This window comes from Physeter macrocephalus, chromosome 8 (genome assembly GCF_002837175.3).
Source record: "Physeter macrocephalus isolate SW-GA chromosome 8, ASM283717v5, whole genome shotgun sequence".
NCBI classification, from domain to species: domain Eukaryota; kingdom Metazoa; phylum Chordata; class Mammalia; order Artiodactyla; family Physeteridae; genus Physeter; species Physeter macrocephalus.
Window position 1 is genome coordinate 110,846,109 of NC_041221.1, and position 12,322 is coordinate 110,858,430.

The window sequence follows — 12,322 nt, forward strand, 5'->3', positions numbered from 1 at the left end:
GAATCATCTAACAGCTTTGTGTCATGGCCTTTAGCTGAAGCCCGACTGACCTGCAGACAAGTGAGCAAGCAATAAGTGACTTTGTTGTATATCACTGAGATTTTGTGGTTGTTTGCTATGCAGCAAAAACTGACTGACATATATTTTTATTATATATTGTATTAGGTATAACAGCATGCAATGTATTTATCTGTATTGTTCCATATGGTTAAGTAATTCATCCATTTTTATTCATTTTTTATGAGAGAGACTTAAATTTCTTACTGGATGTATTTTGCATAATGTCTCTGGAAACTATTGTCTTTATTTCATGGTATTTTATTTCTGTAAACCAAAAATATCTGTTCCAAAAAGAAGGTGTTTAATGCTAGGTACGTTGTGATTCCTTCCACCAGTGGACCCAGACAAAATGAAATACAGGACAGTTATGGGTTAGAACTGAGGATTGGCTTATATAATTTCTTAATTATATACTTAAAGATCTCAAGCATTGTTAATTCATGACTTAGTTTTTTTGGTATAAGAACTGTAATAGCAAAGAGAAATTTAAAACTATACTGTACAGTTACTAGTATGGTTAGAAAAGCCATTCACTCTAATGTGTGGTTGGTGTACCTTTGCAGAGGAGAAAGCATCTAGAAGAATTTCACTAATAAAAATATGTTTTGGGGCTTCCCTGGTGGCGCAGTGGTTGAGAGTCCGCCTGCCGATGCAGGGGACGCAGGTTCGTGCCCCAGTCTGGGAAGATCCCACATGCCGCGGAGCGGCTGGGCCCGTGAGCCATGGCCGCTGGGCCTGCGCGTCCGGAGCCTGTGCTCCGCAACGGGAGAGGCCACAGCAGTGAGAGGCCCATGTACGGCAAAAAAAAAAAAAAAAAAAAAAAAAAACTCTTAGAGAAAAACACAGGCAGAAAACCAGATGACAGTGTTTTTGAAATGTAGGAAAGCATTTCAAATATTGAGTTTCCTTCTCAGCATGGGTAACTGATGCTGTCTAGGAGGCTTACAGGATCGAAATTATGTTTGTTATAATCATGCAATTATTTTACATTTGAAACAAGAGATACTCACATAAAACCTACCACTCAGACCAAGACATGTGAAAGCCATTAGTGGTAATGAAAAATAGACTAAAATGAGATTAGCCCCTTTTGCATTTCCATACTGCAGTTCATGGGAATAATAGAAACTAAGTCCAGTGAGTCACAAGTCTTCTAGGAGGCCTGCTTTAGGAAGTCTCTCTGAAGGGATCATTCAGGCCTGTAAATTCTTACCAGTAAATCATAACTTCTCAGAAACCTTTAGGTTGGAAAGGGATGAAGCCGATCCTGGTCATTTTTATTTTTTTGCTCTAGTTGAGGGAGAGAATGGGACTTGGCTAGATGACTGTCATCGTTTCAGCTTTTAGACTCTTGAACTAAAAATAATAGCTAACACTTATTGACTACTTACTCTGGCCCAGAAACTGCTTTTTTTTTTTTTTTAAACGTAAACCTTCATCCTCAAAAGAGCAAGGTAGGGATTGATAGGGCCCTTTTGCAGGTAGTGAAACTGAGGCACACAGAGGTAAAATGACTGACCCAAGGTTCGTGGCTGGTAAGTGAAGGATGCTAGATTGGACTCACCTCTATCTGGCTCTTTGTGCTCTTAACTTTACACCCATACCCCCTCTTAGTGGACAACATGAACCTAGTGGCTGTTATATGTGGACAATTAATGTAATATTGTAAAATGTACAGAGGAAAGCAATTCTATTTTTAGGCCTTTTTCCTTATTTGAGAAAAGTTATACGATGCCACTGTCTACAACTTTGAATTGTAATGAATGTATCCCTTACAACTAGCAGTGTAGAAATATGCAAATATATCTCGTCTGAGATGAAAAAGCTTTGAGTTTGGTTAAATGACTGTTTATAACTTTGAGAAGGAGACTCGGAAATAGGTTTGCTAAAGGGGATTCCTTGACTTATGTTGACTATAGCAGAACTGTTTGTTGCCTGGCCCCAAACTTTTTCCACCATCTCCTCCCATTTTGTTCACATTTCACATAGAGAAAATGACCTGAGCCACGGGACATGTTGCTGGGGGCTCCTGGGAAAGATTTCTTCCCCAGTGAGAGAAAGCTACCCTTCCCCTTGCTTTTTGTCTTTGAAAGTGATGTGGAAATGTGATATTTGGAGCTTCTGTATTCATTCACTTTGAGACATGAAGAACAGAGAATTATAGAGTTGCAGCTTGAAGTCATCTGATTATCAACACTGAGCGAGAGTTGGAAGTGTAAGCCTCTGACTGAGTTGGCTCTTGAAGGTAGTCATTTATTTTACCATCCTTGTTGTTGGTAAAAACTATACTTTACCTCAACTCTTCTGTTTACTAGATGTTCATGAAAAAGTTCTAGCTTGTAGTAATTCAAATATCAAATTTTGTGATCTATAATATTCACATATAAGTTTACTATAAACTTTTGCACAATAAGCCAACTAAATACTTTATTTGTTGATGAGGTCACCAGATTCTTATCTTAGTGGTCTTTCCAGTTACTGTACAATTTTAAGTCATAATTAGTAATGACAAATAATTTTAATGTGAATTTTTCCCACAGAGCCAGGAGCCTGATTTTCTCTTAAAATCTAGACCTTTAGTTGAATTTTACATTTGGTTATGTTCAGCATTGCAACTACACTTTCAAATAGTCTTGATACTGCAGGAGCAAACTCCAAGATTCTCTCTTGAAAAACCTCTCAGGCCTGTGTGGGACCCTCTGCCTTTTTAGAAACCACCCCTTTGTCTTTGCTTGGTGAAGTCCAGGCAACAGTCAATACTTATTAAGCAGAGTTAAGCAGAAATAAACCTAAACTCAGTTTATGGAAGGTGTGGTTGTATTAATGGAATGGTGCATGCATGAGAGAGAGAGAGGGAAACAAGAACGAGAGTCACTGTATCTTAGACCACATTCATTAAAGGAAGAGTCCAAGACACAGACTTAGGTATATGTGAGTTGATGAGGAAGTGCTTTTCAAGACAGATCTGTAAGGGAGTAAAGGAAGCAGGATAAGGAAGGCAGAGAAGTTGAGCAATGATAAAATCTTGGGTAAAGTCTAGCCTTAACCTGATTCAGAGGGCTCTGAGGCATAAATGGTCCAACCTGGAGCTGTCCTGCTTTGAGGCAAGAGGACCAGACTCTGTACCCCATATCAACCAATCATTGGCCATCCCCTGGGGTGGACATAGTGGGGTGATTATGGTGATATAATTTCCAAGGCATCTCCCGCTGAGGCAATGCTCTGGAGAAGGTCACAGGTATAAGCTGTTAGCAATAGCAATTTGAAGAGCTGGGAAATGGGCATATTAACCTGTAAAAGGGATTTAAGAGAGGCACCCACATCATCTACTACAGTTTACTTTTGGGTAGGAACGTGAAGTTTAAGGAAAGAGTTAAATTTAATTCAAAACAAGTTTATTGAATGCCTACTATGTGCAAAGCAATATACTAGGGCAAAGGGGGTTACAATGTGAATGATCTGTTGCCTTCAAGAAGTGCAGTGTATAAGAAATAATTAAACATACAAGCATTATATCTATTCCTGAGATTTGTCTCCAGTATCAGGCTTCGTAAGTTATAAATTCCTATAAAGATAGTTACCTTCTATACTGTAGTATTCCTATAAAGATAATCAAGTGAATTTGAAAATGTCTACTCTAAAATTAGATATAAATTCTCTCTGAGATTATTTTTTTAAATTATAGCCTACTGTTAATACAGAGAATTGAGTTGACTCTTCAAAAGTTTAGACTATTTCCATGCATGTGAGAAGAAAAAAATTACCTACTTTTAGAGGTGGAGGACTTCCCTGGTGGCGCAGTGGTTGGGAATCCGCCTGCCGATGCAGGGGACACGGGTTCGTGCCCCGGTCCGGGAGGATCCCACATGCCGCGGAGTGACTGGGCCCGTGAGCCATGGCCACTGAGCCTGTGCGTCCGGATCTTTTTGGTTTTGTTTCACTGAGTGAGAAGAAATGATTGGCTTTTATGTGTTACTCAGAGAAATCTGTTATACTTTATACTCTTTATTGTGCACACAAGACATGTTTCTGCTGTGGCCACTGCATCAAATATATTTTTTCTTTTTAAAATTTATTTATTTTATTTTTGGTTGCATTGAGTCTTTGCTGCGCGCAGGCTTTTCTCTAGTTGTGGAGAGTGGGGGCTTCTCTTGTTGTGGAGTACAGGCTCTAAGCACGCGGGTTTCAGTAGTTGTGCCTCATGGGCTCTAGAGCGCAGGCTCAGTAGTTGTGGTGCACGGGCTTAGTTGCTCCGCGGAATGTGGGATCCTCCTGGGCCAGGGATCGAACCCATGTCCCCTGCATTGGCAGGCAGATTCCCAACCACTGTGCCACCAGGGAAGCCCTACATCAAATATCTTGATGGTTCTATAGATGACCTTTCTTAAATTGAAAAAATTCATTAGTGGTTTTCTGGAAGCATTCTGTCTGGTCGTCTAAACTTGAGCTGAAAAGGTATGGTGTACATACATGGAATTTTTCTACCAATGTTGTTATTGTAGAAAATTAATATTTGTTCTATAACACGAGGCGATAAGAAACTATTGTATCCCCTTCATTTTTCCAGGTCAGATTTTCTCCAAGTTCCCATCCTGATGGACTGCCAAGAAATTAAATCTTAATCATTACTAAGGCTCTTTCCCTGCCACCTTTATCGCCCAAAGGTTTTAACAGTTCTTTACAGTTCAGAACATTATATTCTTCGGTCTTTAGTCTTTTTTTATTTAATTTTTTTTATATTGGTAGAGTTGATTTACAATGTTGTGTTAGTTTCAGGAGTATAGCAAAGCAATTCAGTTATACATATACATATATCCATTCTTTTTCAGATTCTTTTCCCATATAGGTTATTACAGAGTATTAAGTAGCGTTCCCTGTGCCATACAGTAGGTTCTTGTTGATTATCTATTTTATGTATAGTAGTGTGTATATGTTAATCCCAAACTCCTAGTTTATCCCTCTCCCCAACATTTCCCCTTTGGTAACCATAAGCTTGCTTTTGAAGTCTGTGAGTCTGTTTCTGTTTTGTAAATAAGTTCATTTGTATCATTTTTTTTTTTTTAGATTCCACATATAAGTGACATCATATTTGTCGGGTATCATTTTTTTTTTTTAGATTCCACATATAAGTGACATCATATTTGTCGGGTTTACTTCACTTAGTATGATAATCTCTAGGTCCACCTATGTTGCTGCAAATGGTATTATTTCATTCTTTTTTATGGCCCTCAGTCTTTAGTCTTGACTGTTCATATCCTAAGTTACATTATAGCATTGTCATTTCTGTGCCAAGACTGGGCATAAGATCTTTCCCTAAGGTTCCCATGGACATGATTCTTAGTATTCTATGCCCATCACTCTTCCACAGGTTACCTTTAAGAGCTATCAGAAAGCTTCTCACCTTTTGGAAAGAGGGTGTGTGGCTACATCTGTGTGGAGATAAGCTGTGGTCCCCCACCTCTTTAAGAGAAGCTCTCCTACTTCCTCCTCCCCCTACCTCAAATCCCTCAACTTTCACTTCTTTTTCTTTGGAACCCCAGTAATTCCTTCTATGAGTTTAAGTTTTTGAATATAAAATCCAGGAGAAGGTATTATATTCTGGGTACTCAAAAATTTCTGTTTTCTATTTGGACACAAAAACATTTGAGGCAAGGCAAGGGGACACATAAGCTTAGAAAATCTTGGGATGGAGAGGGGAAAATACCTATGGATGGGAGAATAAAAAACATATTTTGATAAATATTGGTATTTATCAAAATTTTGATATTTTGATAAATTATTCAGCCTTTTATTAATATTATTATTTGTTTTTATTTAAGACATTATTTTTAGATCAATTTTAGGTTTAAAATGAAATTGAGAGAAAGGTAAAAAGATTTCCCACATACCCCCTTACCCCACACATGGATGGCTCCCACCACTATCAATATCATTCACTAGAATGGTACATTTTTTACCAAGTATAAACCTACATTGACCCACCATAATCACCCTAAGTCTATAGTTTACCTTAGGGTTTAATCTTGGTGTTGTACATTCTATGGGTCTGGACAAGTGTATGACATATATTCATAATTATCATATGGAGTATTATCATTGCCCTAAAAAATCCTCTGTGCTCTGCCTATTCACCCCTCAACACCAACAACCACTGATCTTTTTACTGTCTCCATAGTTTTCTTTTTCAAGACTGTCATAGAGTTGGAATCATACTGTATATTGCCTTCTCACATTAGCTTTATTCACTTAGTAATATGTATTTAACTTTACTCTGTGTCTTTTCATGGCTGGAGAGCATTTTTCCTTTTAATACTGAATAATATTCCATTGTCTGAATGTACTGCAGTTTATCCTTTCACCTACTAAAGGACATTTTGGTTGCTTCCAAGTTTTAGTAATTATGAATAAAGCTGCTATAAACATCCATATGCAGGTTTTTGTGTGGATGTAAGTTTTCAGTTCCTTTGATTACATATTAAGGAGCACAATTGCTGGATCAAGTGGTAAGAGAATGTTTAGTTTTGTAAGAAACAGCCAAACTGTCTTCTAAAGTGGCTGTACTATTTTGCATTCCTATCAGCAATGAACAAGAGTTCCCGTTGCTCTGTATTCTCACCAGCGTCATGTGTTGTCAGTGTTCCGGAGTTTGGCCATTCTAATAGGTATGTAGTTGAATCTCATTGTCATTTTAATTTGCATTTCCCTGATGACATATGATGTAGAGCATATTTTCATATGCTTATTTGCCATCCGTATATCTTCTTTGGTGAGGTGTCTGTTAAGGTCTTTGGCCGTTTTTTAATAGAGTTATTTGTTTTCTAATTCTCATATTTTTCTTCTTCTTGAAAGAATAAAAAACAAAAGACATACTGATGTTCAGTGTTTAATTGTTGGTATTTTTTCTTTCAAAATATATTAGGAATCAAAGATAACCTTGTTGTAGTCAACATGTCCTAACCAGAAGAAAGTTCCTATTTATGTAACTTCTTTGCCAAAGAACGTTAGAGAAGTTGAGCCAATAAATCAATTGAAGGTAGAAATAAGGACATAAGAGGAAACTTTTGTTTCATGATATGTAGCTTTGTGGAAATAGGATCATTCAGAAGCAGACCTATAATGCATGCTGGGAGGGGATCATGGTGGAAATGGGGATGGGAATTGGTAGAACCAAAAGAGGTTCAACTCTGACACAGGCCTGGACTACTATGTTTGGCCCTCTCTCCATCGTATTTAGGTAATTCCTCTGGCTTTCCATCGACATGAGTCTGCAGAAAGGGACATAACATGGGAAACCCAAGAGAGAATTTACCTTTGAAAGTAATTTAAGGATATTATGAGACAACCACTTAAAAAAAAATCACATGCCTTCTAAAATTTCTGTGAAGTCTGTAGGAGATGACTATTATGTAAATAACTACAAATGGATAAGGTATACAGAGTTAAATTTGTTCTTTAGTTCTAGGTATTTTTTTTTTTTTTTTTTTTTTTTGTGGTATGCGGGCCTCCCTCCGCTGTGGCCTCTCCCGTTGCGGAGCACAGGCTCCGGACGCGCAGGCCCAGCGGCCATGGCTCACGGGCCCAGCCGCTCCGCGGCATGTGGGATCCTCCCAGACCGGGGCGTGAACCCGGTTCCCCTGCATTGGCAGGCGGACGCGCAACCACTGTGCCACCAGGGAAGCCCCAGTTCTAGGTGTTTTTGACATACCATGTTACTGCTTCATTGCCAAGTTGGAGAAATAGAGAAATCTGAATCTTAATAATTTTCTCTTGATTCCTAATGTCCATTTTTGCAGAAAGTCATAAAAACCTTTGGGTAAAAATTGAGATCTAATCACAGCCTAGAGATTGTTTACATATATCTACAAGAAAAATATTACCACACAGCTAGATAATGAGAACTCCTTATCACGTAATTTCTAATTTTCCCTGTGAATAAGTGCCTTGAAGAATGTACCTTATTAAAAGAATGAATTCTGGTTACTCATTTTGTGTTCAGTGCCTATCAGGCCTTCCTAGTGGATGTGATTTCAGTTTTTCTTACCAGATAGAACAGCTACTCTGCTCATCACAAAGCAGTGTGTTTATATTCCAAGATTTGTGATTTGATGACTTTACTAACCTGGTACCATTCTGTTGTTACTAACTAGTTGCTTTACATGGTTATTGTATTTTATAGTGTAAAACTGGAACTGGGACTTTAAAAAGTCTCTAATTCAGTGGTTTCCTTAAAATTCCCTGTGGTGCCTTTAAAAATATTCAAATGTTTATATTCAAATATTCAAATGTTGAATCAGAGTCTCCAAGAACCCACTAATCTTGTCCTTCACTGTTCTTTCAGAAATGATACAACCTAAATCATCTTATAAACCACATAGTAAATTGATAAGTGTGGGGATACTGTAGCTTTCTCATTCAATCAGACTTTAAATATATAAGCAGAGAATTGTAAAATGAGAAAATGGACTCAAAATAAAGACAGTTTAGTTTTAAATGCTTTCTACTTCATAATCTCTTTGTGTTTGAAACAGAAGATCTTAAAGTGTTATGAGTCTCTATGAAATCTTTCATCACTAATTGGAATAAAAAATGCTGTTGTCCTCAATTGCAGTCTCTTAATCTGCCATCAGTCACTATGGGATAAAATATGGACCTACCCTTACGTTTACAGTGTTTAGTGGATGTTTTTGTAATGTTTAGTATTTTTCATCATTTATATTGACATTTCTATCAAGAGTTTTTTAATTTCTTTTTAACTTTCTTTGAATAAGAATTTGGTAAAATAAAGTGCAGAATGAAGATAAAGATATTGATGGTGTCTATTTTTAGAGCGGAAGGGCTTCTTTCCCAGCAAAATAATCTTAAACTTTAAAAATTATAGATTTTATAATAGGGACAAATTGTTAACCATGACATTGATTTTGTTTTCCCTTTAAGCGAGTAATCAAGTCAGAGAAGAGTTACTATGTTTAGTTTTGCCTATTTGAAATCTATAAATGTAATCATTCTATGAACTTCTGTACCTTCCTTTTACTGTTCAGTGATAGGTTTTTGAGATTCTTCTTTATTTATACTCAGTGTATATAGCTCACTCATTTCCACTGCCATGGACATGGCAGAGTGTAAATATTCAAGTTTATTTATCTATTCTACTGTTAATGGATATTAGGATTATTGTCAGAATAATATGTTGTGACAAACACTATTGCTGTGAATATTTAAAAAAATATTTATTGATAAATAAATACCATAAAGTTCACTCATTTAGAGCGAACATACAGTTCAATAGCTTTTATAATATTTATAAAATTTTGAAATTCTCAACAAAATCTAATTTTAGAACATTTCATCATGCCAAAAAGAAACCCTGTACCTATTAATAGTCACTCCCTACCCCCACCTCACCTCTTCCTTCAGTCCCTGGAAACCACTAGTCTACTTTCTATTTCTGTAGATTTGCCTATTCTGGACATTTCATGTAAACAGACTCATATAACATGTGGCCTTTTGTGTCTGGCTTCCTTCATTTAACACATCGTTTTCAACATTGATCCTTATTGTATCAGTACTTCATCCTGTTTTATTGCCAAATAGTAGTCCATTGTATGGATAGATCACATTTTGTTTGTCTTTACGTCAGTTGATGGACATTTGGGTTTCCACTATTTGTGAACAAGTTTTTGTGGGGACATAATTCTTTATAAGTTTCATATGTAGATACCTAGCAGTGAAATTGCTGGGTTATATAGTAATTCAATGTATCATATTTTGAGGTACTGCCAAACTGTTTCAAGAGTGTCAGTATCATTTTACATTTCCATTAGCAATGTATGAGAGTTCCAGGTTCTCCACCTCCTTGCCAACACTTATTACAGTATGTCTTTTTGATAACGGTCATCTTAATGGTGTGAACTGGTATCTCATTGTGTTATTGATTTGCATTTCCCTGATGACTAATGATGTTGAGCGTCTTTCCATGTGCTTATTTCATTCATATATCTTCTTTGGAGAAAGAAGGTATATTCGAACCCTTTTCCCATTTTAAAATTTGACATTCGATTTTTATTGTTGAGTTGCAAGAATTCTTTACATATATTATATATATGTGCTGGAAACAAACCCCTTATCAGGTATATAATTTGAAAATGTTTTCTCCCATTGTGTGGGTCGTCATTTCACTTTCTTTTTAAAAAATATTTATTTATGTATTTGGCTGTGTTGGGTCTTAGTTGCAGCACACGGGATATTTGTTGTGGCATGCAGGATCTTTCGTTGTGGCACACGGGCTCTAGAGCACGCGGGCTCAGTAGTTGTGGCACGTGGGCTCCAGAGTGCGCAGGCTCAGTAGTAGCGGCTTGTGGGCTCTCTAGTTGTGGCATGCGGGCTCTAGAGCACATGGGCTCAGTAGTTGTGGCGCATGGGCCTAGTTGCCCCACAGCATGTGGGATCTTAATTCCCCAAGTAGGGATCACAACTGCGTCCTCTGCATCAGAAGGCGGATTCTTAACCATTGGACCACAAGGGAAGTCCCTTATTTCACTTTCTTGATGGTGTCCTTTGAAGCATAAACATTTTAAATTTTAATACAGTCCAACTTCTCTTTTTCTTTCATTGCTTGTGCTTTTAGTGTCACATATAAGAAACCAAAGATTTCTTAATTCACAGTCCCCAAAACTACTTCCAAGTCCCAAAGACTTATGCCTAGGTTTTCTTCTAAAAACTTTATAGCTTTAACTCTCACGTTTAGTCTTTGATCAATTTTGAGTTAATTTTTGTATATGGTGTGAGATAGGGTCCAGTTTCATCTTTTGCATGTAGATATTTGGTTGTCTCAGCATCATTTATTGAAAAACCCCATTGAATTGTCTTGGTACCTTTCTTGAAACCAATTGAACGTAAACATAAGGGTTTATTTCTAGACTCTAAATTCTATTCTATTGACCTATTTGTCTATTCTTGCGCCAGTACCACACGTTTTAATTTCTGTAGCTTTGAAATCAGGATGTATGCCCTTTATCTTTTACATTTAATATGATAACCCTTATTTGATCTCAAAAGTTTTACATTTTAGTAGTATAAAATTATAAAATATAATAAAGAAAAAATGAATAATGCTCATAATACCACCAACCAGAATTAGTACTTTAGGACATTCTTTTGGTCTCTTTTTAAGCATCATGGTAAATTTAATTTTCAGTTGATCCACATGCAATGTGTTAAGCAGTGAGCATATTTTTCTTCCAAGACAATCTTCATGAAGTTCTTGTATAATATTTAAACTTTTATATTTTAATAACAGATATAATTGAAACAAGTAAATGTCAATTAATGACAAAGTGAGTTTTCTATTTGCACCTTATTTTTATGGTCTTCAATGCTGCTTGTAAGGGGAGACAGTTTACTTTCTTATATAATACAGAGTTTTTACTGAGCTCAAGTAAGATTACTTTGAATTATGTGGTTATTTTTACTTTTATATAACTTCTATACCATTACACAATATCTGTTATAATCATAATCAAAGCTGTCAGTTTGCCACTTAAAAGGGCATTATGAAGATTGTCAAAACCAGTGGTTACTCAGTTAAACAACAAAGATAATCAGAAAAATTATGAAACATAGCATATTCAAATAGAATCCACTGGATTCTAAATATTTACAAATATCAGCATTCTACTATATTTCCCCAAAGAGAAGTCTTTTCCAGGGAAAAGGAAGATTCAACCTTTTGTTTATGTGTGATTGATTCCTAACCCTAGGCTATGAAGTTTTTTTGTTGTTGTTTTTTTTTTTTTGCGGTACGCGGGCCTCTCGCTGTTGTGACCTCTCCTGTTGCAGAGCACAGGCTCAGGACATGCAGGCTCAGTGGCCATGGCTCACGGGCCCAGCCGCTCCGCGGCATGTGGGATCTTCCCAGACTGGGGCACGAACCCGTGTCCTCTGCATCGGCAGGGGGACTCTCAATCACTGTGCCACCAGGGAAGCCCTAGGCTATGAAGTTTTAATGCTTATGTGAGACCTCTGCCTCCCCAGGCCTTTGAGAAAGTCCCTTTGAAATAATTCCTTTGCGGGGGATGGGTGATCCTCCACCAGGAGTTGGGTCAACAAGGGCACAATAGCCCTGATGATGTGAAATCAACTGTACTGACAGATTGGCCAAGTGTGGGAAAAGTATACTCATAAAATATACTCTGAATTAATACAATAGAGATCCAAATTCCTCATACATAGAGAAAAAATGACTCAAAATAAAATTATCTCTAAT